The sequence below is a fragment of the Anomaloglossus baeobatrachus genome, chromosome 8 (genome assembly GCF_048569485.1).
Source record: "Anomaloglossus baeobatrachus isolate aAnoBae1 chromosome 8, aAnoBae1.hap1, whole genome shotgun sequence".
NCBI classification, from domain to species: Eukaryota; Metazoa; Chordata; class Amphibia; order Anura; family Aromobatidae; genus Anomaloglossus; species Anomaloglossus baeobatrachus.
The window spans coordinates 107416402-107441500 of record NC_134360.1 but is presented as its reverse complement, the minus strand read 5'-3'; positions in this window follow the sequence as shown (position 1 = coordinate 107441500).

Sequence of the window (25099 nt, the reverse complement as noted above, 5' to 3'; positions counted from 1 at the left end):
GTTATGCTCCTTTCTTGTAGAATATAGAACTAATATCTAGCCCCCCATTTCTTGGTTTTGCAAAACTTTGTGTTTTAAAATAAATTTGATGTTTGTAGTGGTTTGTGTTTTTAATTTATGTTTTTAATCTTTTATTTGTTTAGAATTGTAGTGTTTATAGTTGGATATTGTATAAAGGAAATTAATGGAGAGAGACTAAAATCAAGCGCGTTTTGGATTCTTGAAAATTGAAATCATTGGAAACCAAATTCATCAATTCCTTTCCCTTTTTTTTCTTTTTCCCTCCATTCCTCCCCTCATCCCTATTCTCCCATCTTGGGAAAATATATAATTTTATGTAATCTATGATTGTGCAATGTGGCTGTGTAGGTGGTCTCTTGTCTTTAGGGTCACAATATAGATATATTTTTTTAAATATTAAAAGAAAAAAATAATATATATATATATATTTTTATACACTTTTTATATGCATTTTTTCACATGTATTTGTAAATTTTGCATATTTTGCATATTTTTTCTGTTTGTCCATGTCCAGTTAAATTTTGTCTTTTAGAAATTGAATGAATTTGCATAAGTAAGTATAATATTTATTCACTAATTGTCTTATTCACTACACTTTTTTGCTCACCTTGCACCTTTGCACCGTCACTTTTTCTTTATCACTGTCACATTTCTTTATATACACATTTATAGTCTAGATCCATGGATAAGTCTGTTTCAGTTAGACTTTATTGTATTCAATTTATATAAATCACTTTATTACATGTCACTATTAAATCTTTATATAAATAGAGTCCGTTTCATGTGGGCTGCATTGCATTAATCCATAGAAATTCACTTCATACCATGGATCCATTCAGATTCACTGATATAACTGGTATTCCTATAGTTAACTTCTAAGTATGAAAAAATCCTCAGAGCGCCTGCGCCTCCCTGGACAGCAGTGTTGTCTGGTTTCCATGGTGAGGCGTCCTTATGTGCTTCATGGACACGCTCCCTGGCTTACCAGAGGGCGTTTCCATGGCTGCAGGACGCTGACCCAGGTGCTTTGAACTCTCCTGCTTTCCATGATAAGCGCTACACAGCCGCTGCTATCAGTAATCAGCGTGTCATTGGACAGCTGTTACTTAAATAGACTGTTCACCCCTTCTGAGGAAGAGACGAAACGATCGTTAAGGGGGATCTTGGGTTTCTTATGTAAGATTTATATTTATGCCTTGGTTCATCACCGCTCTGTATGACCTATTTGACACAATGTTGATTTGATCCTTGTACCTGCTTGATAAGTATTGCTGTGACCACACCAGTGTATATGGCTTAATGTTATGCGGCTTGTCTAGTAACACACTGGTGTAATCTTAACTCCTGCAACAAGATTAAATCTTGCTCTGTTAACCCTTAATATACCTGCTTGAGAAGTATTGCTCTAAACACATCAGTCTTTATGATGTTATGTGGCCTGCCTGGTAACATGCTGATGTGATATTATTCCTGTTAATCATATAACAGATTGAATTTTGCTCTGGTAACTCTTAACATATAGTAGATACATAGGTATATTGGGCATTTGTTTACAGCAATTTATGTGACAACGTGTTTATAAGGATTTTTTTCTGATGCAGTTTTTTATGGCTTGCCTTAGAGATAATAACTCTGCATAGATTCATTGGAATAAGCAGATTATTTCTACCCCTAAACAAAACTATTCAACCCCTCATTCATCTCATGTATCTTTGGTCTCTCAAATTGTTTATTCATTTTTAGCTTTATGCTAATGCACTAGCACTTTCCTATAGATCACAAATTATATATTATAATTGACCTTGATGCGGGCGGATTAGGGGTTGAATACTTTTGCAAGAGACCAACTTCACAAAAACATATGTACAAAAAAATTTGTTCAAAAAATTGTGTGTGATGAACCTGTGAATTTATCATGTACAATATTAAAAAAAAAAGAAAAATTAACACTTGTTGAACCCAGGATATTTTTATATCATTATCCATCTTTTTAATATTTTTCTTGTGTGTTTGTCTAATAAAATAATAAAGAATTTAATGTTTCATGAGAATTTGGGTCATTTGAATTATTTGGAATTTCTGATATTTGATGACCCTCAAAATAGTTTGATAAGTTGGAGAGGTTCACCACTGGCAGGGGGTTGATTCTCCTGTTCTACTGCTGGCGTGTCATCTGGAACCTCTTCTGTTTCTGGCTCGACCAATTGCGGGAACGTCAAGACTGGTACCACTATAGCATTATTTATTCGGGTCCAAGTTTTGGGGAATTTTCCAAGGATTGTTTGGATCATCTCTTCCTCTTTTTCTTGAATTTGGGGACTTTCTTGTACTTCCTCTACTTCCTTTTGGATTTTGCACCATTCAGGGCATGCTTTCAGGCGGTCTCTAGAAACTGCTTGATAGGTCTTGCCTTCATCTTTGCTTATGAGACATATTTTACTGTTGTCAAAGTTGGAGGGAATAATGGTGTAGGGTTCATTCTCCCACTGATCATCTAATTTATGCGCTCTCCGCTTTTTCTTAAGGACCTGTTCTCCGGGTGCTAAGGGAGTTGCTGGGGCTGCTTGATTGTAGTTCTTTTCTTGTCTCATTCTTGCTTGGGACAGGCTCTTTTCTACACATTCCTGAACTTTGCGGTACTGCTGTTGTCGCTCTGTATCCCAATCCTCTATTTCTTGGACTGCTTCAGGTGACACAGTTCCCATCTCAAAGTCTACAGGTAACTTGCCAGGTCTTGCTCGCATCAAGTAAGCAGGGCTGCAGTTGGTCGAGTTTACTGGGATATTATTGTACAAGTCCACTAGATCTGGTAACTTCTCTGGCCATTGATTTCTTTCTTCTAGAGGTAGAGTCTTGAGCAGATCAATAACCACATGGTTCATCTTCTCGCACAATCCATTGGTTTGGGGGTGGTACGGTGTTGTTCTAATTTTCTTACAGCTGTACATGTTACAGAACTCTTGAAACACTTCTGCCTCGAATGCAGGACCTTGATCAGCCAGTACCCTTTCAGGATAACCGTGAGGTCGACAAAAGTATGCCTGAAATGCCCTAGCTGCTGTTCCGGCTGTCTGGTCTTTCACAAACACTACTACCAGGAAACGAGAGTAATGGTCCACAATGGTGAGGGTGTAAACATAGCCTGACCGGCTTGGTGTTAACTTCACATGGTCCAGGGCCACCAACTCTAGGGGCTGCTTCGTGACAATTGGCTGTAGGGGAGACCTCTGGCTGGCATCATCCTTCCGCCTCAGGTTACACGGACCGCAGTCTCGGCACCACTTCTCGACTGCCTTTCTCACGTGCACCCAGTAGAACCGATCGCGGAGTAGGGTCTCCAACTTCTTCCACCCGAAATGTCCTGCTTTATCATGGTAAGCTGCTAGGACCATTGGAGCATCCCTCTGTGGGACCACTATCTGCTAGACGAGTTCATTCGTTCGCCAGTTGACATATCTCTTGCATAGCTTGCCTTGGTAGGTGAACAGTCATCCCCTCTCCTTCTACAGCTGCTGGGCTTCTTGTGGAGCATCTGGACCGAGATGGGTCTCAGCTTGTGCTAGCTTTTCTTTGACCAATCGCACGGCCGGGTCATCGTTCTGTGTCTCTTCCCAATTATGATGGAGTAATGGGTTGACCGAGACCTCGTTCGGGCTCGAGCGCTTCCCTCCTACAGCATGCTCACATTGGGAGACACCTTGGTGATGGAAAGCCGGTAACTCTACCTCTTCGAGTTCATCCAGGTCTTCTCCAGACTCAGGTAAGTGAGGCATTCTGGACAGCGCATCAGCGTTGTTATTCTTCTTGCCAGCCCGGTACTTGATGGTAAAGTCAAAGTTAGACAGCCGGGCCATCCATCGCTGCTCCAACGCACCTAGCTTGGCTGTTGCCAGATGTGTCAACGGATTGTTGTCCATGAAGATGGTGAACTTGGCCGACGCCAGACAGTGCTTGAAGCATTCAGTCACTGCCCAGACAATAGCGAGGAACTCCAGCTTGAAGGAACTGTAGTTTTCTGGATTCCTTTCTGTGGGACGAAGCTTCCTACTGGCGTAAACTATCACCTTCTCTCTGCCTCCCTGCACCTGGGACAGAACTGCTCCCAGTCCCACATTGCTGGCGTCTGTGTACAGTACAAACGGCTGGCTGTAGTCAGGGTAGCCCAGGATTTCTTCTCCCGTGAGAGCCCCTTTCAGCCGGACAAAAGATGTTTCTATTTGGCTGTTCCATTCAAATGGAGGGCTTTGCTTCTTAGCCTTCTTTGGCTGGCCCACCAGGAGATCTTGAAGAGGTGCTGCTATCTTTGTGAAACCATCAATGAACCTTCGGTAGTAGCCCACCAGCCCAAGGAACTGCCGCACCTCTTTCACCGTGGTGGGTCTTGGCCAGTCCTTGATTACTGTGACTTTCTCTGGATCAGGTGCCACACCTTCTGCGCTGACCACTTGACCCAGGTACTGTACCTTTTGGCTTCAGGAGGTGACATTTGGACGGCTTTATCTTCAGGCCATACTCTGACAAGGACTCAAACACTTCTGCTAAGTGCCTTAGGTGGTCTTCATAGGTCTTGGAGTAGACTATGACGTCATCCAAGTACAATAGCACGGTTTCAAAGTTGTAATGGCCCAAGCAGCACTCCATAAACCTTTGGAATGTCCCTGGGGCGTTGCAGAGCCCGAATGGCATACAGTTGAACTCGCAGAGGCCCATTGGTGTCATGAATGCAGTCTTCTCCTTGTCCGGCTCTGCCACGGGAACCTGCCAATACCCACTGATGAGATCCAAGGTGGAGAAATAGTTAGCTGATTTTAAGGCTGTTAGTGACTCTTCTATTCTGGGTAGTGGATAAGCATCTTTATGTGTAATGCGGTTAATTTGTCTGTAATCTACGCACATTCTCATTGTACCATCTTTTTTTCTTTATGAGCACTAGTGGAGCTGCCTAGGGGCTACAACTATCTCTGATAACCCCAGCCTCCTTCATTTCCCATAACATTTCTTTGGCACGCTGATACTGTGCTGGGGGTACAGGGCGGTATCTCTCTTTTTAATGGGATGATGGTCACCAGTGGGGATTTGATGTTTAACCCCTTTTACCTGGCCAAAATCTAGGGGGTGTTTGCTGAAGACCCGCTCGTATTCCTGTACCACCCGGTAAACCCCATGCTTTTGGTGTGAGGGGGTGGAGTCGGTGCCCACAAGTAATTTTTGGCACCAGTCCTCCAGCTGTCCCTTGGAGTCATTGTCTTCCGCCTGGTTGGACGGGATCAAGTGTTCCACTGCTTTGATGGTATTGTTACTGACAGTGTACAGTTTTGCTACGGTGGCGTACCGGGGCAATTTGGCTTCCTCCTCCCCACAATTCAGGACACGGACGGGCACTCTTCCCTTGCAGACGTCTGCTACCCCTCTGGCTATCAGGACTCCAGGCCTGCTGTCCAAATACACCGGTTCCACCAAGGCTGGGTAATCCTGACCCTTGAGGCCTATTGCTGCCCGACACCATATCAACATTTCACTTCTTGGGGGTATTGCAATGGGGAGGGGTCACTTACCCTCACACTGCCAATTTCTCCTCCGGCCAGCTCTACCTGCTGCCTCCTCATCAGGGCTCTGATTTCCCTCTGTAGGGCACGCTGCTGCCCGGAGCTGGCAGTTTCAGACCTCTGCTGCAACAAAATTATCACTTCGGCAAGACAATTTTCCATCACATTTGTACCAATGGTTAGCAGTGGGTTAGATTCTTTGCGATCAATATCTACAATTATCATCCCCTGACATGGCAATTCTACCCGCCCCACTTTAATGGTTACCTCCTTATACCCAATTTGAGGCAAGGGCTGACCATTACTGGCCACAATTGTTAAATCATCATCTGGGCCATGGTCAATGTCTGAATCAGCCCAATATCTTTTGTACAGTCTATAAGGGATGGTTGTTACCTGGGACCCCGTATCCAGGAGTGCATTCAAAGGGATCCCATCCAGCACAATAGGAAGGACCGGTCGTCCTCCCACATACTTGCTGCGACTAGGAGTTGAGCCAGGCTTCCTTACACCTGGGGGTTGGCTCCTGGCCCTAGGCTCGGCCCATTTAAAGGACAGTGTCTTGCAATGTGGCCCACCTGGCTGCAGCGGCGGCAGATCGGTTGTCCAGTTGAATCATACCGGTCTGTGTCTTTTCCTCGGGTCGGCGGAATCCTCCTTTGCCGCATCCACGGGACGTCATCTGGACTGGAGGCCAACTCGATTCTTGCAGGTGATGGGGTCACTTGTAGGGACTGCATTGTTTTTGCGAGGGCAGTCACTGTCTTGGTCAGCTCTTGGACCTGCTGTCTGAGCTCTGCAGTGGGATCTTTATCCAAGGTCTGCGCCTCAGCCCCTGCAGCGGCTCGTGTTGCAGGCACCACCCCTGGGTACGTGATAGCAAGAGGCCGGAGGGGTACTGTGTCATTTGGTGTAGATTCTCTCAGTACCCGGATGGCCTGGTCCTTAAACTTTGCAAAGTCCAGAGCAGGGTTCTGCAGGACCATGATACGCAGCTGTGTCCTGTGGGCGTCTGACAGGAGCCCTTCTATAAACTGCTCAGTTAGGAGCTTGTCTTCTTCACGTACACTCTCTGGGTCCACCTGTTTAATTGCTCTCAGGGCCTCCTGCAAGTTTAAAGCATAGTCCCGTATGCTGTCTGTGGCCCGTTGTTTGCACCCAAAGAATCTCATTTTTATTTCTACTGCGGTGCGGGTGTCAAAAGTACTCTTTAACTTAGCCAGTATCTGGGTCGCTGTCCCTTTATCTGTGTCAGGCCAGGACTTCACTTCACGCTGGGCCGCGCCGGCTAGCTGCCCCATTAATATGCCCACCTTCTGGTTCTCAGTCAGAGGATACACTCTAAACAAGCTGTGCAGCCTTTCTCTGAAGTCGCTCAGGGTATGTGACTCCCTGGAGTACTGCGGCAGCCATTTTGCTCCCGGGATGTACGGCATTGTGATCGGCATTACTTTGGCTGGTGCTGCGGCGTCTCGGGCTATGGCAGCCACCTGCTCTCCCTCTGAGTCGGACATCTTCCTCCCCCTTAGTGAACCTTACCAGGCTCCGTTCACTTTTCAAAATCTCTTCCGGGTAGCGCGGGGTTAACGACCCTCCGCTCTGATGGCACGCTCCCTTCGCGCTCTTTTTCGGGCACGCCCCCCTTCTTCCTGCGCTCAGCGAGGCTAATGGCGGCTGCAGTTTTCAAACAGTAACACAGTCTTTGAAGCACAGTTTCTGCAGGCGCACAGTACCCGGTGGGACCGGGCACGAAATCCTGTTCGTGACGCCAAAGTTGACTCGTCCACCCCAGGGCTATGGGACACCCGGTGCCGGGCCGGACTAGTCGGGGGGTCGTCAGTGGTGGCAGGGCCCGACTCCGTGACCCTGGCAGGAGTCAATTAATATGGCTTCAGTGGGGTTGATTAAAGTTTGTATTTTCGTGACGCCACCTGTGGTTTGCGGCTATTAAGCCACCGCTGCTGTATGAGGCCTCCGGGGCTGGTGGTATGGCAGCTCGGATGGTCCTGCTCCCCACAGGTGGAGCGGTGCCCCGGGGCAACAGTTGGTGCTCGTGAGAGTCTATGGTGTGATGTTGTGTGAATAATACGGTGCAGGGCCGACAGGCAGTGAAAGAAACAGGCACAAACAGTAGTCTCTTTACCTTCTCCTCTTTTTTACTTGGCAACAGTTTAGTCCTGGGAGACCGTCACAGGTGGTAAAGATGATCCGGCCGGCCTTGAAGTGCCTGGGGGTGATCTCTTTGGCCAGTTGAGTATGAGGCCTACTCCCTGCTCTTTCTTTTCTTCTACAGGACCCTGCACTCTGAATTTAGCAATGGCCCTCTTGCTGCTGGGACCGGTGATTCTTCCCTTTTTCTGTGTGGTAGGCTGCGCAGGCCCTCTTGGGTGCTTCTCTGCTGGAGTCCACACCGGGCCCTTGGAATGTAGCTGTACCTTCAGATTGCTGATGGGCCAGGGGGCTTGCAGCTCTCCTGCCCTCCGAATTCGGCCACCAGGGAAGGATTTTATACCCTGGCAACCACAGACTCCAATGTCTGAGTCTCTTCTGTGCCTCTCTGCATATCTTGCTTCACTGGGCCAAGCTATTCCAGCTCTAGGCCCCAGTTCCACAGGACAGCACACTCTGCGTCTGCACTCTCTGCTCTCGCTACACAGACTGAACCCTAACTCCTCCCTCAGGTCAGACTTGAGGAATGCTCCCTGGAACTCCAGGTTCAGAGCTCCCCCTGCTGGCCTGAGGGAGAAACTGTGTTAGATGTTGAACTTACTGGCCAATGATTCCCCCAATTACCTCCAGGCTCAGTAGTAACCCTTTGGAGGGGCAATGCTGTTGTGGCGACCAGGTCCTGGGGCGCCACAATTCCTTCTGTTGGAATCTTGCCCATAGTAGGTGTTTTTGTGTAATTAGTGGGTACCCAGCTGCTTCCTTCAAAGGCTAAATATTGCTGGGTTTTGGGAAGGCCAGTAGTAAGGTTGCCTTGCCACCAGGGGAAATCTACCCATCCTACTATTGGTATGGGCACACTAGTGTTCCACAGTTTTTGATACTTTGTGTCATTGACTGATAGTCTATTGTAACAGCCTCCCCATTGAAACACTTCGTCTATTGGGACTGGTATAGCTAAGTAAGGCATGGAGGAGGCTGTCACAGGTGTGTGTGTACATATCCAGCAGTCTGTGATCTCAAGTTTTTCAGCTAACACTTCATGATGGGTCTCAAATGAATTCTGCCGTGGTGTAGAAGGCCCCAGAAAGGAAGTACACATAGAAATACTTATCAGCAGTATTAGGCCTTCTTGCAGTGGCTGGCATGGACCCATGTCAATCTCCCCTCAAGTTTGACGGAGGTTGGAGTGGTCAGCTGAATAGTCAAAGGCCCTTCGAATTGTGACTCAAGGGTCTTTCTCACATGCTTCTTTAGGTAAACCCGGTCACCAGGCTTTATGGAGTGGGTTCCTGGAACGGCATCAGGATCAGGTAGAGAAGAGTAGACCCTTTGGTGGGTTTCAGTTAGTCTCTTCTGCAGAGAAACAATATAAGACGTTAGGCTATCACATTGCAGGTGTAATTCCTGCGGGAAGTAGCATCCTAATCTGGGTGCACTACCAAAGAGTATTTCAAAGGGTGAGAGCCTGTGCTTTCCCTGCGGGGTGGTCCTTATAGAGTAAAGAGCTATGGGGAAACATTCTGTCCATGGTCTACCAGTCTCCTCCACTGCCTTGGCTAATTTGAGCTTTAGAGTTCCATTTAACCTTTCCACTTTCCCTGATGACAGTGGGTGGTAAGGCGTGTGTAAGGCTGACTGAATGCCTAACAGGGCACAAGTGTTCTGGAAAACTTGTCCAGTGAAATGAGTACCTTGGTCTGACTCTATGACTTCAGGGAGTCCAAACCGGGGCACCAGCTCACAGGCCAATTTTTTTGCTGTAATTCGGGCCGTGGCTGAGCTTACAGGGTAGGCCTCTGGCCATCCTGAGAAGAGGTCTACACAGACAAGTACAAACTCGTAGATGTCATGTTTTGGCAACTGTATATACAGTTAGGTCCAGAAATATTTGGACAGTGACACAATTTTCGTGAGTTGGGCTCTGCATGCCACCACATTGGATTTGAAATGAAACCTCTACAACAGAATTCAAGTGCAGATTGTAACGTTTAATTTGAAGGTTTGAACAAAAATATCTGATAGAAATTGTAGGAATTGTACACATTTCTTTACAAACACTCCACATTTTAGGAGGTCAAAAGTAATTGGACAAATAAACCAAACCCAAACAAAATATTTTTATTTTCAATATTTTGTTGCGAATCCTTTGGAGGCAATCACTGCCTTAAGTCTGGAACCCATGGACATCACCAAATGCTGGGTTTCCTCCTTCTTAATGCTTTGGCAGGCCTTTACAGCCGCAGCCTTCAGGTCTTGCTTGTTTGTGGGTCTTTCCGTCTTAAGTCTGGATTTGAGCAAGTGAAATGCATGCTCAATTGGGTTAAGATCTGGTGATTGACTTGGCCATTGCAGAATGTTCCACTTTTTTGCACTCATGAACTCCTGGGTAGCTTTCTTGGGGTCATTGTCCATCTGTACTATGAAGCGCCGTCCGATCAACTTTGCGGTATTTGGCTGAATCTGGGCTGAAAGTATATCCCTTTACACTTCAGAATTCATCCGGCTACTCTTGTCTGCTGTTATGTCATCAATAAACACAAGTGACCCAGTGCCATTGAAAGCCATGCATGCCCATGCCATCACGTTGCCTCCACCATGTGTTACAGAGGATGTGGTGTGCCTTGGATCATGTGCCGTTCCCTTTCTTCTCCAAACTTTTTTCTTCCCCTCATTCTGGTACAGGTTGATCTTTGTCTCATCTGTCCATAGAATACTTTTCCAGAACTGAGCTGGCTTCATGAGATGTTTTTCAGCAAATTTAACTCTGGCCTGTCTGTTTTTGGAATTGATGAATGGTTTGCATCTAGATGTGAACCCTTTGTATTTACTTTCATGGAGTCTTCTCTTTACTGTTGACTTAGAGACAGATACACCTACTTCACTGAGAGTGTTCTGGACTTCAGTTGATGTTGTGAACGGGTTCTTCTTCACCAAAGAAAGTATGCGGCGATCATCCACCACTGTTGTCATCCGTGGACGCCCAGGCCTTTTTGAGTACCCAAGCTCACCAGTCAATTCCTTTTTTTTCTCAGAATGTACCCGACTGTTGATTTTGCTACTCCAAGCATGTCTGCTATCTCTCTGATGGATTTTTTTCTTTTTTTTTCAGCCTCAGGATGTTCTGCTTCACCTCAATTGAGATTTCCTTAGACCGCATGTTGTCTGGTCACAGCAACAGCTTCCAAATGCAAAACCACACACCTGTAATCAACCCCAGACCTTTTAACTACTTCATTGATTACAGGTTAATGAGGGAGACGAAAAAAGGAGGGGAGCCAGCACTGCTTATGAATGGCATGCAACAATGAAGAAATAAAAAGTGTAATATTCACAAATTCATTCCTACTGTAACAATTCAATGAGATTTTTTGCAAATGATTGATCAATGATTTGAGCCCCCCTGCCCCGTCACGGCAAATCTCTATAGGGGGATCCCTAACGCTATATTATAAATTATTATGTACCATAAGGTCTCATAATGAGCAGGACCATATGAAAACACCACTTACCCGAGACATGTCTGAACCGCTCCCATGCCGCCAGGACTGACAACCGCGAATAAAGGCAGCCCAGGTGCCAGTGTGTGTGGCAGAACCACACACACCAGCACAATGTCTACTCGCAGTTATCAGCCCTTGCAGCATGGGAGCGGTTCTGACACTTCTCAGGTAGGTGATGTTCCTATATGGTCCTGCGCATTACACGAGACCTTATGGTACGTATGTATATTATAACTGTAGTGTAGGGACCCCCCTTATAGAGATTTGCCGTGACGGGGCAGGGGGACTCAAATAATTGATCAATTATTTGCCAAAAATCTCATTGAATTGTTACAGTAGGAATGAATTTGTGAATATTACACTTTTTACTTTTTCATTGTTGCATGCCACTCATAAGCAGTGCTGGCTCCCCTCCATTTCTCGTTAACGAGGGAGACGCCTTCAGAGTTAATTGCAGCCCTTAGAGTCCCTTGTCCAATTACTTTTGGTCCCTTGAAAAAGAGGAGGCTATGCATTACAGCGCTATGATTCCTAAACCCTTTCTCCGATTTGGATGTGAAAACTCTCATATTGCAGCTGGGAGTGTGCACTTTCAGCCCATATTATATATATATATATAATTGTATTTCTGAACATGTTTTTGTAAACAGCTAAAATAACAAAACTTGTGTCACTGTCCAAATATTTCTGGCCCTGACTGTAGTCTATTTTTACTCTTTGAAATGGGGCAAACGTCTTTGGAATGTGTGTTTGCGGGGTTATATTTAGCTGGCCTGGATTATGCTGTTGACAGATGTGACAAGCTTTTATTCTCTGGGAGGTGTATTGTCTGAAGCCGGGGGCTACCCAATAAGGTTGCATCTGATTCATGATTGAGTTTGTGCTACCGTGTGTAGGGTAGTGGAGTACTTGGAAAATGGCAGGGAACCAACTGCGTGGCAGGACGGAAAGTCCGTTTAGGCGCCAAATCCCCTCCACCTTTTCTGCCCCCTTGGCCCGCCATCCGGCCTTTTCTTCCTCAGAGGCGTTTTCTTGTGTCTCAAAGAGGTTCTGCATTTCTTCCTCCGTCGTTGACACTGTTTCCGTCTCCTTCAAAGGGAGTAAGGCTGCTTGTTTTGCTGTTTGGTCGGCCAAGCGATTTCCCCTTGTCTCGGGTGTTTGAACCTTGGTGTGGGCAGCAACCTTTATGATTGCTAGCTGCTTTGGTATCAAGGCTACTTCCATTAGTTTCTTCACTGAGGCTCCATGCCTAATGGGATTTCCTGTTGCTGTGAGGAATCCTCTAGTTTGCCAGATAGTGCCAAAATCGTGCACAATGCCGTGTGCATAGGCTGAGTCTGTGTAGATGTTCACTGTTCGTTCTTCCAGAAACTCAATTGCCCAGATGAGGGCGAGAAGTTCCGCTTCTTGGGCAGATATGCGCGGAGGTAGCGGTTGTTTGGTTAAGACTGTATATAGAGTTACTACCGCAAATCCAGTGTGGAACTTGCCTGTGTCATCGGCATATCTGCTACCATCCACAAAAAGTTCAAAGTCTGGATTTGTAAGTGGTGTTGCCTGAATATTGTGCAGGGGCTTTGCCTCATGTTCGATGAGTTCCTGACAATCATGGTCAAATGGTGCGCTGGTACGTTTGTCACTCCCTTCTTCTGTCCCCCCTTCTAAACTTGTGAAGATCAGCGAGGTTTAGACTTGTAACTTGAGCAAATGAGATGTTTGGGGGTAGCAACAGCGTGCACTGAAGTCTGACTTGTCTTGCCATAGAAAGATGTTTCAGCTGCACTTGATTGAGAACAGCATAGATGTCATGGCTTGTAAGGATGGTAGTCAGGAAATCGAGTGCGATTTCAGATGCTTTCTGCAGTATATTTGAAACTGCTGTAAGAGCACGGACACAGGTTGGTGCTGCTTTGGTGACGTTGTCAAGTTGAGAGGAGTAGTACCCGATTATGTGACGTTTGTCTGTCTTCGCAACAAACGTCTTAGCCGACTACGCCAAGATAATGTTAGGTTGACCTAACAGTCACAGCTGTTGCCAGCGATGTCCGTCTTCTGGGTGAGTACTCCTACGGCAAATCCTTGAAGCTCTGCTATGAACAGATAGAAGGTGAGATCATAGTTTGGTAGTGCCAGAGCAGGTGCATCAATCACTAGTTCCTTGAGCTTTTGAAAGCTTTGTTGAGCTTCTTCTGTAAGAGAAAAAGGAACATTCTTCGTGCAATCATACAGCGGTTGCATGAGTAGTGACGCATTGGGAATCCATTGTCTGCAGAATGAGATCAATCCTAAAAATCCTCTAAGTTGCTTGAGATTCCTAGGAATGCTTGCTTGTCTGATCACTTCTTGTCGGTCTGGGCTGAGATGTTTTTGTCCCGCAAAAACACAATGACCCAGGAAAGTGACCCTCGTTTTGCAGAATTGTAATTTCTCTGCTTGCTTTGCATCCTACTTCTGCCAGAAAGGTAAGAAGACTTATTGAAGCCGTTTTACATTTTTCTTCGCTCGGGCAGCACAGTACTAAATCATCCACGTACTGGAGGAGAACACAGTGGTCTGGGGGCTGCCAGCCTTGAAGGACACTACTCATAGCCTGAGTATATAGCGAAGGGGACTGCTGCATTCCTTGAGTTAGTCTTGTCCATGTATATTGGTTTTGCTTGTGCATGAATGCAAAGAAATCTTGGCATGCTGGGTCCAGTGGTACTGAGAAAAAAGCATTAGCAAGGTCTATGACTGTGTAATGGGTGGATGTAGCCGGCACCTGTGTGAGCAGTGTATGTGGATTTGGTACAACAGGGGTGAGGGGCTCCAGTATTGAGTTCACTGCCCTCAAATCGTGTACCATCCGGTACGTGACTGAGTCACCTTTTTTTCACTTGTCGCTTCTTAACAGGAAACAGCGGAGTGTTGTACAGAGACTTCGTAGTTCTGAGGGCTCCCGAATTCAGCAGTTCTTTTATTTGGTAATCCAGGGCAGCTTCCTGTTGAGCATTGAGAGGATATTGTCTCAGCTGCGGTGGTGTAATTCCAGGCTTGACTGAAACTTTTATGGGGGGCACAGGTAGTGTGCTGAGGTCAGTTTTTGATGTGGACCAGAGTTTTGCAGGAACTTGGAGAAGTATTGGATCCGTGTTTACTTCACGTGTAACATCAGATTCTGGTTGATCTTCGATCATCTGGAGGGTGCACAGGACTTCTTCTGGGATATCTTCTGGAATTTGCAGGATAGCAGATCATTCTTCATTGTACAGTCATGGCCAAAAGTTTTCCCAGGGGGCCTTGTTCTAGAATCACTGCGTTGAGAAACACGTGATGGTGTCTCCGTGGTGCTGGATGTTGATCTCCCTAAGGTCAATCATCCTTGCTTATGTAGTCTTTTACTAGGCATTGCTCCCACTAGCCAGTTTCCTACTCCACACTGATGAGGGGCAAATACCCCGAAACAGCTGTCTGTGGATGGATACCATGTTTTGGCATAGGCGATTTCCTTGACTGGTGGTTGTTCCTTCCCGGTGAAAAACCTGGCTAGTTTCCTGCCAGCGTTGAGACATGTGATGGTGTTTCCGCGGCAGTCTTGTTTTGCATATTTTCCCAGGGGGCCTTGTTCTCGAATCACTGCGTTGAGAAACACGTGATGGTGTCTCTGTGGTGCTGGATGTTGATCTCCCTAAGGTCAATCATCCTTGCTTATATGGCCAAAAGTTTTGAGAATGACACCAAAATTATTTTTTCACATGATCTGTTGCCCTCTGGTTTTTAATTGTGTTTCTCTGATGTTTACATCACATACAGAAATATAATTGCAATCATATTATGAGTACCAAAAGGTTATATTGACTGTTAGAATGAGTTAATGCAGCAAGTCAATATTTGCAGTGTTGACCCTTCTTCTTCAAGACCTCTGCAATTCTCCCTGGCATGCTCTCAATCAACTTCTGGACCAAATCCTGACTGATAGCTGTCCATTCTTGCATAAGCAATGCTTGCATTTTGCCAGAATTTGTTGTTTTTTGTTTGTCCACCCGTCTCTTGATGATTGCCCACAAGTTCTCAATGGGATTAAGATCTGGGGAGTTTCCAGGCCATGCACCCAAAATCTCTATGTTTTGTTCCATGAGCCATTTAGTGATCACTAGAGTTGAGCGCGGTTCGAGGTTCGCCAGTTTGCGGTTTGAGTGATTTTGGGGGGTGTTCTAGATCGAACTAGAACTCGAACTTTTTGCTAAAAGCTCGACAGTTCGAGTTACGTTCGAGAACGGTTCTAGCAGCAAAAGCAGGGCTTTTTACAGCTACAGTGTGCAGGGAGCCATCGCTGGCAGCCTGGGGTAAGCTGGTAACCAAGATAAACATCGGGTATCCAAGCAAAGTGCTTTTGTTAGTAACCCGATATCTACCCTGGTTGTGCGTGCAGGGAGCCGACACTTCCCCGCTTGGCTCCGCCCCCTCCTGCACTCAGCATGTACACACACACACACACTCACACTCACCTGTCCCCAGCAATGCAGTCCCCGGCACTGACGTCCTCAGTGCCACATGGCCCCGCTAGGCTCCACCCACTTTGCACTCCGCCGCCTGCACACATGGCCCCGCTAGGCTCCGCCCACCTCCCACCCGCACACATGGTCCACTGGGCTCCGCCCACCTCGCACCCGCACACATTACCTCGCTAGGCTCCACCCACCGCACACATAGCCCCGCTAAGCTCCGCCCACCTCGCACCCGCACACATTACCTTGCTTGGCTCCGCCCACCTCGCACCCACACACATTACCCCGCTAGGCTCCGCCCACCTCACACCTGCACACATTACCCCGCTAGGCTCTGCCCACCTCGCACCACACACATAGCCCCGCTAGGCTCCGCCCACCTCGCACTGCACACATTACCCCGCTAGGCTCCGCCCACCTCGCACCCGCAGACATTACCCCGCTAGGCTCCGCCCACCTCGCACCGAACACATAGCCCCGCTAGGCTCTGCCCACCTCACACCACACACATTACCCCGCTAGGCTCTGCCCACATAGCCCCGCTAGGCTCCACCCACCTCGCACCGCACACATAGCCCCGCTAGGCTCCGCCCACCTCGAACCCGCACACATTACATCGCTAGGCTTCACCCACCTTGCACCGCACACATGGCCCCGCTTGGCTTCGCCCACCTCGCACCTGCACACATTACCCCGCTAGGCTCCGCCCACCTCGCACCTGCACACATTACCCCGCTAGGCTCCGCCCACCTCGCACCACACACATAGCCCTGCTAGGCTCTGCCCACCTCGCACCGCACACATTACCTTGCTAGGCTCCGCCCACCTCGCACCCGCACACATTACCCCACTAGGCTCCGCCCACCTCGCACCGAACACATTACCTTGCTAGGCTCCACCCAGCTTGCACCGCACACATGGCCCCGCTTGGCTCCGCCCACCTTGCACCCGCACACATTACTCTGCTAGGCTCCGCCCACCTCACACCGCACACATAGCCCTGCTAGGCTCCGCCCACCTCACACCGCACACATAGCCCTGCTAGGCTTCGCCCACCTCGCACCGCACACATTACCCCGCTAGGCTCCACCCACCTCGCACCCGCACACATAGCCCCGCTAGGCTCCGCCCACCTTGCACCCGCACACATTACCTCGCTAGGCTCCACCCACCTCACACCCATTACCCCGCTAGGCTCCGCCCACCTCGCACCGCACACATGGCCCCATTCGGCTTACCTGCGGTGATGAAGTCCTGCACTCCCGACCTCAGCGCTGACACTGTCCTCCATGGCTGCTGCTTCACATCTGTCACTGCTGCCCAAGACTGTCACTAGCGGTGAAATCACGGGCCACTCGCGATACTTGGCTGTGAAGGTGATTGAAGTCAGTGTGCAGTATCAGCAGTGCAGGAGATCAGCGCAGGTAATGTACCTACTCCTGACAGCAGCACTTGTCATGCCCTGCAGTGACCTGGGATGACCTATTGATGTTAGCTCAGGTCACTGCATTGCTCTCCCAGCCAATGGGGAACATCCTGCTCTTCATTGACTGGGACAGTGTGGATCGTCATGGGAACCCCTTGGATTACAGCAGACCTGGATTTGTTTTTCTTTCTAATAAATTGGTGAACGAGGAAATGTGTTGGGCAGTGTTTTTTCAAATAAAAATGTGTTTGTCGTCTATTTTTTTTTTATTACTGACTGGGTTCGCGATGTCGGGTATCTGATAGACGCCTGACCTCACCAACCCCAGGGCTTGATGCCAGGTGACATTACACATCTGGTATTAACCCCATATATTACCCCGTTTGCCACCGCACCAGGGCACGGGATGAGCTGGGGCGAAGCACCAGGATTGGCGCATCTAATGGATGCGCCACTTCTGGGGAGGCTGCGGCCTGCTATTTATAGGCTGGGGAGTGTCCAATAACAGTGGACCTCCCTAGTCTGAGAATATCAGACCCCAGCTGTCTGCTTTACCTTGGCTGGTGGTCCAATTTTGGGGGGACGCTACGTGTTTTTTTTTAATTATTTATTTAATTTAAAATAACAGCGTGGAGTGCCCTCAGTTTTGGATTACCAGCCAAGGTGAAGCTGCCAACTGTGGTCTGCAGACTGCAGCCATCTGCTTTACCCTAGCTAGCTACAAAAATAGGGGGAATCCCACGTCATTTTTTTAAAAATGTATTTATTTATTTTGGTTAATACAAGGCTAAGCACCCCTTAGTGCCACGTGAAAGGCACCAAAGGGTGCAAAATTACAAAATGCAGGCGAGTGGGACATTATGTGTCTTTCTGCCATTATAATGACAGAAAAGACTGATATGAAGTGTACAAGCACAGGAAACTAACCAGAGCGCTCTACGCTGTGAAAGGCAGTAGAAAATGGCACTAGACTGAACATGTGACCGCCTCATGTAGGTTGAAGCTATGGATCCTGGGTAAATTTATGTATTTTCCCTCCTTCAGTTTTTTGGCAGAACGCCAAAAAAACGGAAGGCACACGGATGACAAACAGATGACATACGGACCGTATAAGTGTCACGCTCCCGATGCCTCGGCACCGTTCCTTACCCACTGATCCGGTCGCACCTGCATGGCACCGCTCCTTAACCACTGATCCGGTCCACGTGTCCACCGGTCACGGTTGCCGCTCCCGCTCGTGCTCTCCTATGTCCTGTCCCCAGTCTCATGTGTCTGACTCATGCTTCTGTATAGTGTCGGGCCGCGCCCACTCACCTGGTCTTATGGGCCCAGCACTGCTGCAGCAGAATATGACATGAGGCTGTGCTGGGTATATAAGACTGGCCTTGCCATGTGGGCGGGGCCTGATCAACGTGTCTTGTAAGCCTTGTCTTGAAAGCTAGGTGCTCAGGTCCCCCTTGTGCCGTGTCCTGTGATCATACTATTGCCTGAAATTCCTACCTGGCACCTGTGCCGGATTCCTGCATTGTTTCCAGGAACTCTGAAGCCCCAGTGACTGTTCTACCCGTCCCCTGTGGGATGCAGTCCCTGCCATGCTAGTGCTCCGGCTACCATGCATCCAGGCCTCCGGTGGGGTGCACGGCCCAGTAGATCCACCACCCAGACCTAACAATACGGAACGGAAACGGATGCCACACGGATGCACCCGTGAAAAAAACGGACCGTTTTTTGCAAACCGCAAAACGGATCGGTCGTGTGAATGTAGCCTTATTCTAATCTGCCGTTTATAAACAGCAGAGAACAATAGAGAAGGGGTTTATGCCGCGCTATTCATCAGGAAGGAGAACAGAGAGATGATCAATGTTCCTTTATTGTAGCTTGTGTCTACGCGTTTCAGGAGCTCTGCTCCCTTCATCAGGACATACAGCACAAAAACAACATATCTGCAGTTGATCCAAGGATCCCAGCATAAATACAACACAGAAAAAAGAAAAAAATGTCAAGCCACGCCCCCAAATAAAAAAATTGGCGGGTTGGAATGACGCATGTAACAGCAAACACACTTACATGTATAAAAAGCAGAAGAATCAGGGACAAACAATTGGTAACAGTATAAAAACATGCTGTAAAATGTTTGTGTAAAAAAATTATCCACAATTAAAAAAGGAAGAAATCTAAAAATCAGGACTCATGAATTAAAATATAGGTATGTGTTTTACTTTATTCAGGAACCAGCAACTTTGTGGGGTTAACGTGTGGAGGTAGGGACTCTAATTGTACGTGCCACTGGGGAATTACAGGGAGTGTTTGCAAAAAAACACCATCGTAAATCATCAGGAAATAGGGAAGAGGATTTGGAGGACTTTTATCAGTAAATCCTTAGTTAAAAGACACTCAAGGATTCTCCCTCAGTGAAAAGTAAAAATAAGTAATGAAACAACGGGAATTTACACCAAGCGGGTGACAGAGCCCAAGTGTAAAACTTGGCTCTGTGAACCTTATCTGAACCAGGGGTGAACTGAGTTCAGATTACAATAAAGGTATCGCATGGAAGCGAGTGCCAGAGCACAGGACCTAGGCTTGTCTCAGTGAGCTGTCTCCAAGACATCGTAACAGGTCTGAATTCCTCGATAGCACCGCATATGTGCAGTAGTGCTATCGACAGGGATTCAGGCCAGTGGTGTCTGAAATCTGTTATAACATCAGTAGGCTGCAGAATATGCATAGAGCAGCCGGCTGTCTGCTGATCTGGGCGGCAGAGCATGTGTCCCAGGCCGGCAAGGAAGAGGGAGGGGGCCATAGATCTACACTCCATACCCCCGTATATCACCTCAACACATTCCGTATATAAACTATTTTGGTCTATTAATCAGCAGATATAATATAGCCAAAAAGGCACAAGATTAGATTCAAAGAACATGGATATATGACAGTCTATATATATATATATATATAATATATATATATATATAATATATATATATATATATATATATATATATATATATATATATATATATAAAAAAAATAAAATAAAATATATAATAATATAATAAAATAATGACATTCAAATATAAAAAAAGAATATATCTGCTGATTTGTCCGGTCCCCGCTCACGTGATCACCGGTGATCACGTTACAGTAAATGACAGCACCGGTAAAAAATTTTTTATCTCCCATCTGGCATGAACAAACATGTCATATGGGAGATAAATCTCCTCCCCGGTCCCTCGGTGTCGCCAAAGTGCCCCCCCCGACCCCCTCCCGGAAAATCCAAGATGGCCGCACGCACAGCAGCGCGCCGGCCGCATTCACCCTACTCCTGTGATTTCTGTTAAATGTGCCATGACACATGCGACAGAGAACTCCTCCCCAGGCCCTGCCAGGTCACCCCCTATAACGCCACCGGTGTTCCCCGGTGTCCCACAGTACCTGTGCAGCGTTGATCCCACGTGGCCCCATCCTTAACAATAGACACTGCCGCATGCACAGAGCGGCTGTCAGCTCAAGTTCCTGTGTTCAGACACAGTGAGTGGTGGTAACCATGCATCTGTAAGCTACTGCAATGCCCTGCTCATGAGGTAAGGAACATAGTTGATCTGTAGAGCTATACTACATTTCCAAATGGAGGGATTTGCTTTTATAGTTGCCCTGCTGAAGGACTACCAAACATGAGAGTCCGTTATACGCCACAAGAAAACATGTCTAAATAACGAGCTCTGTTGTTTAGTATTCATTCAGCTGGATAACTGGACTTAAAGGGGTATTCCATCTCCAAGATCCTATCCCCAATATATAGTAGGTTGAATAGCAATAATATCAGCAAATACCAATATTTGGAAATGTAGAATAGTTCTCCTGATTAGGCATGCCCTTACCTCATGAGCAGGGCATTGCAGCTTTGGTAGCAACAGTTACGACATGGACTCTGCTGCTGTGGACCCGGGGAGAGTGGGTGCAGATTCATTGCACCCACACTCCTCACATAGAGGGTCTGCACTCCTAGAAAATGGGGGATACAATCCCTGAGCGTGTCCCCCCATATTCTAGACGGTCCAGAGTCATCGTGGGACCGCTTTTTTTTTTTTTCCTTACAATAAATTGGTGAAAGAGGGAATGTTTTGGGGAGTGTTTTTTCAAATACATTTTTTTCGTCTATTTGTTTTGTTAGTACTGACAGTTTGTGATGTCGGGTATCTGATAGACGCCATGACATCACAAACTGCTGGGCTTGATGTCAGGTGACTTTACAGCTAGTATCAACCCCATTTATTACCCCATTTGCCACTGCACCAGGGCATGGGATGAGCTGGGGTGAAGCGCCAGGATTGGCGCATCTAGTGCCTGGGGTGCCTGCGGCCTGTTATTTTTAGGCTGTGAAGGGCCAATAACTATGGACATTCCCATTCTGAGAATACCAGACCACAACTGTCCTTGGCTGGTGATCCAATTTGGGGGGGACCCTACTTCTTTTTTTTGTAATTATTATTATTTATAAAATTATTATAAAAAAGAGCCTGGGGTGACCGCCACATTGGATCCCCAACCATGGTAAAGCTGCCAGATGTGGTTTTCAGCCTACAGCCTTCTGCTTTACCCTAGCTGGCTATCAAAAATGGCCAGACCCCACGTCATTTTTTTTAAAACTATTTTTTTAAATAAAAAAAATTAATGGGCTTCTCTGTATTTTGATTGCCAGCCAAGGTAACGCCAGGCAGATGGGGGTGGCAACCCGTAGCTGTCTGCTTTATCTGCGCTGAGAATCAAAAACATCGCTGAGTGCTATGTCATTTTTTTAATGATTTATTTTTACAACACTGTCATGTCAGGCAATCAAAATACAGGGAAGCCCTTTTTTTTTTTTTTAGTTATTTAAATAAATAATTAAAAAAAATATATATGGGCTCCCGCTGTATTTTTTGTATTGCTAGCTGAGGGTAATCCGAGCAGCTACTGGCTGCTAACCCCTACTGCTTGGTGTTACCTTCACTGGCAATGAAAAATCCAGGGAAGCATTTTTTTTGCCAAAAAACTAAAAAAAAAATGACGGGGGCTTTGCCATATTTTTGTATGCTAGCCAGGTACAGCAGGCAGGTATGGCTGCCCCCAACTCCCAGCTGCCTATTTGTACCCGGCTGTGAACTAAAAATATAGGGAAGCCCTTTTTTTAATTATTTCATGAATTTCATGAAATAATTAAAAAAAAAACGACATGGGCTTCGCCCCATTTTTGTGTCCAGCCGGGTACAACTAGGCAGCTGGGGATTGGATCTGCAGCACAGGTTGGCCCGAGGTTTCTGGGCCCCTCTGCTGCGAATTGCAGTCCGCAGCCGCCCCAGAAAATGGCGCTCTCATAGAATCGCCATCTTCTGGCGCTGTATCCAACTCTTCCAGCAGCCCTGAAGCCGGGAGGCTTGCTGGGTAATAATGAGTTAATACTAGCTATCTTTTACTAGCTAGTATTAAGCCAGAGATTCTTAATGTCAGGCACGTTTCACCCAGCCATTAAAAATCTCCAATAGGATTAAAAAAAACACCACACCGAGAAAAAATACTTTAATAGAAATAAATACACAGACACACTTAGACTCCATCTTTATTACCCCATGTCATCCCTCCACGATCCATGGTCTTCTGTCTTCTTTAGAGTTGAGCGCGGTTCGAGGTTCTCCAGTTCGCGGCTCGAGTGATTTTGGGGGCTGTTCTAGATCGAACTAGAACTCGAGCTTTTTGCTAAAGCTCGATAGTTCTAGATTCGTTCGAGAACGGTTCTAGCAGCAAAAAGCAGGGCTTTTTACAGCTACAGTGTGCAGGAGCCATCGCTGGCAGCCTGCCAGGAGCTGGTAACCAAGATAAACATCGGGTATCCAAGCAAAGCGCTTTGGTTAGTAACCTGATGTTTATCCTAGTTACGTGCAGGAAGCCCACACTTCCCCGCTCAGCTCACTCCGCCCCCTCCTGCACACGGCATGTACACACACACACACACACACACACACACACACACACACTCACCTGTCCCCAGCCAAGCAGTCCACGACACTGACGTCCTCAGTGCCACCCACTTCGCACTCCACCGCCAGCACACATGGCTCCGCCCACCTGCACTATGCACACATGGTCCCGCTCGGCTTACCTGCTGTGATGAAGTCCTCACCTCAGTGCTGTCACTGTCCTCCATGGCCGCCGCTTGTCACATCACCTTTTCTCGCTTCCGACCCGAGACTGACTAGCGGTGATGTCACGGGCCGCTCGCGATGCTTGGCTGTGAAGGCGGCGGTCATTGAACTCAGTGACAGGTGCTGTCAGCAGTGCAGGAGATCAGCGCAGGTAATGTACCTCGCTGACAGCAGCACTTGTCATCCCCTGCAGTGACCTGGGTTGACCCATTGATGTTAGCTCAGGTCACTGCACTGCTCTCCCAGCCAATGGGGAACATCCTGCTCTTCATTGACTGGGACAGTGTGGATCGTCATGGAAACCCCTTGGATTACATCAGACCTGGATTTGTTTTTCTTTCTAATAAATTGGTTAAAGAGGGAATGTATTGGGGAGTGTTTTTTCAAATAAAAATGTGTTTGTCTTTTTTTTTTTTATTACTGACTGGGTTGGTGATGTCGGGTATCTGATAGACGCCTGACCTCACCAACCCCAGGGCTTGATGCCAGGTGACATTACACATCTGGTATTAACCCCATATATTACCCCGTTTGCCACCGCACCAGGGCACGGGATGAGCTGGGGCGAAGCTCCAGGATTGGCACATCTAATGGATGCGCCACTTCTGGGGCGGCTGCGGCCTGCTATTTTTAGGCTGGGGAGAGTCCAATAACCATGGACCTTCCTAGTCTGAGAATATCAGACCCCAGCTGTCTGCTTTACCTTAGCTGGTGATCCAATTTTGGGGGGACCCCTACGTGTTTTTTTTTTTTAAAATTATTTATTTAATTTAAAATAACAGCGTGGGGTGCCCTCAGTTTTGGATTACCAGCCAAGGTGAGGCTGCCAGCTGTGGTCTGCAGGCTGCAGCCGTCTGCTTTACCCTAGCTGGCTACAAAAATAGGGGGAACCCTACGTCATTTTTTTTTTTTTTTCATTTTTTTGGCTAAATACAAAGCTAAGCACCCCTTAGTGCCACATGAAAGGCACCAAAGGGTGCAAAATAACAAAATGCAGGAGAGTGGGACATTATGTGTCTTTCTGCCATTATAATGACAGAAAAGACTGATATGAAGTGTACAAGCACAGGAAAATCACCAGAGCGCTCTACGCTATGAAAAGCAGTAGAAAATGGCACTGGAGTGAACATGTGACCGCCTCATGTAGGATGAAGCAATGGATCCTGGGTAAATTTATGTCTTTTCCCTCCTTCAGTTTTTTTGCAGTACACAAAAAAAACGGAAGGCACACGGATGACAAACAGATGACATACGGACCGTCTACGGAATGGAAACAGATGCCACACGGATGCACCCGTGAAAAGAACCGGACTGTTTTTTGCAGACCGCAAAAATGGATCGGTCGTGTTAATGTAGCCTTATTCTGATCTGCCGTTTATAAACAGCAGGCAGAAATAAGTGAATAACGCCCCCCAGTGTCAGAAAATCTCCGGGGTTTCAGGGCTAGCTGAGACCCTGGAGATCATGATTCAGGACGGTTTTTCCGGTCCCCGCTCACGTGATCACAGGTGTACACCGTACACCGATGATCACGTTACAGTAAATGACAGCGCCGGTAAAAAATTATTTATCTCCCATCTGGCATGAACAAACATGATAAACCTCCTCCCCGGTCCCCTCCGGTCCCCCAGTGTCGCCAAAGTGCCCCCCCCTGATGCCCTCCCAGAAATCCAAGATGGCCGCGCGCACAGCAGCGCGCCGGCCGCATTCACCCTACTCCTCTGATTTCTGTCGCATGTGCCATGACACATGCGACAGAAAACTCCTCCCC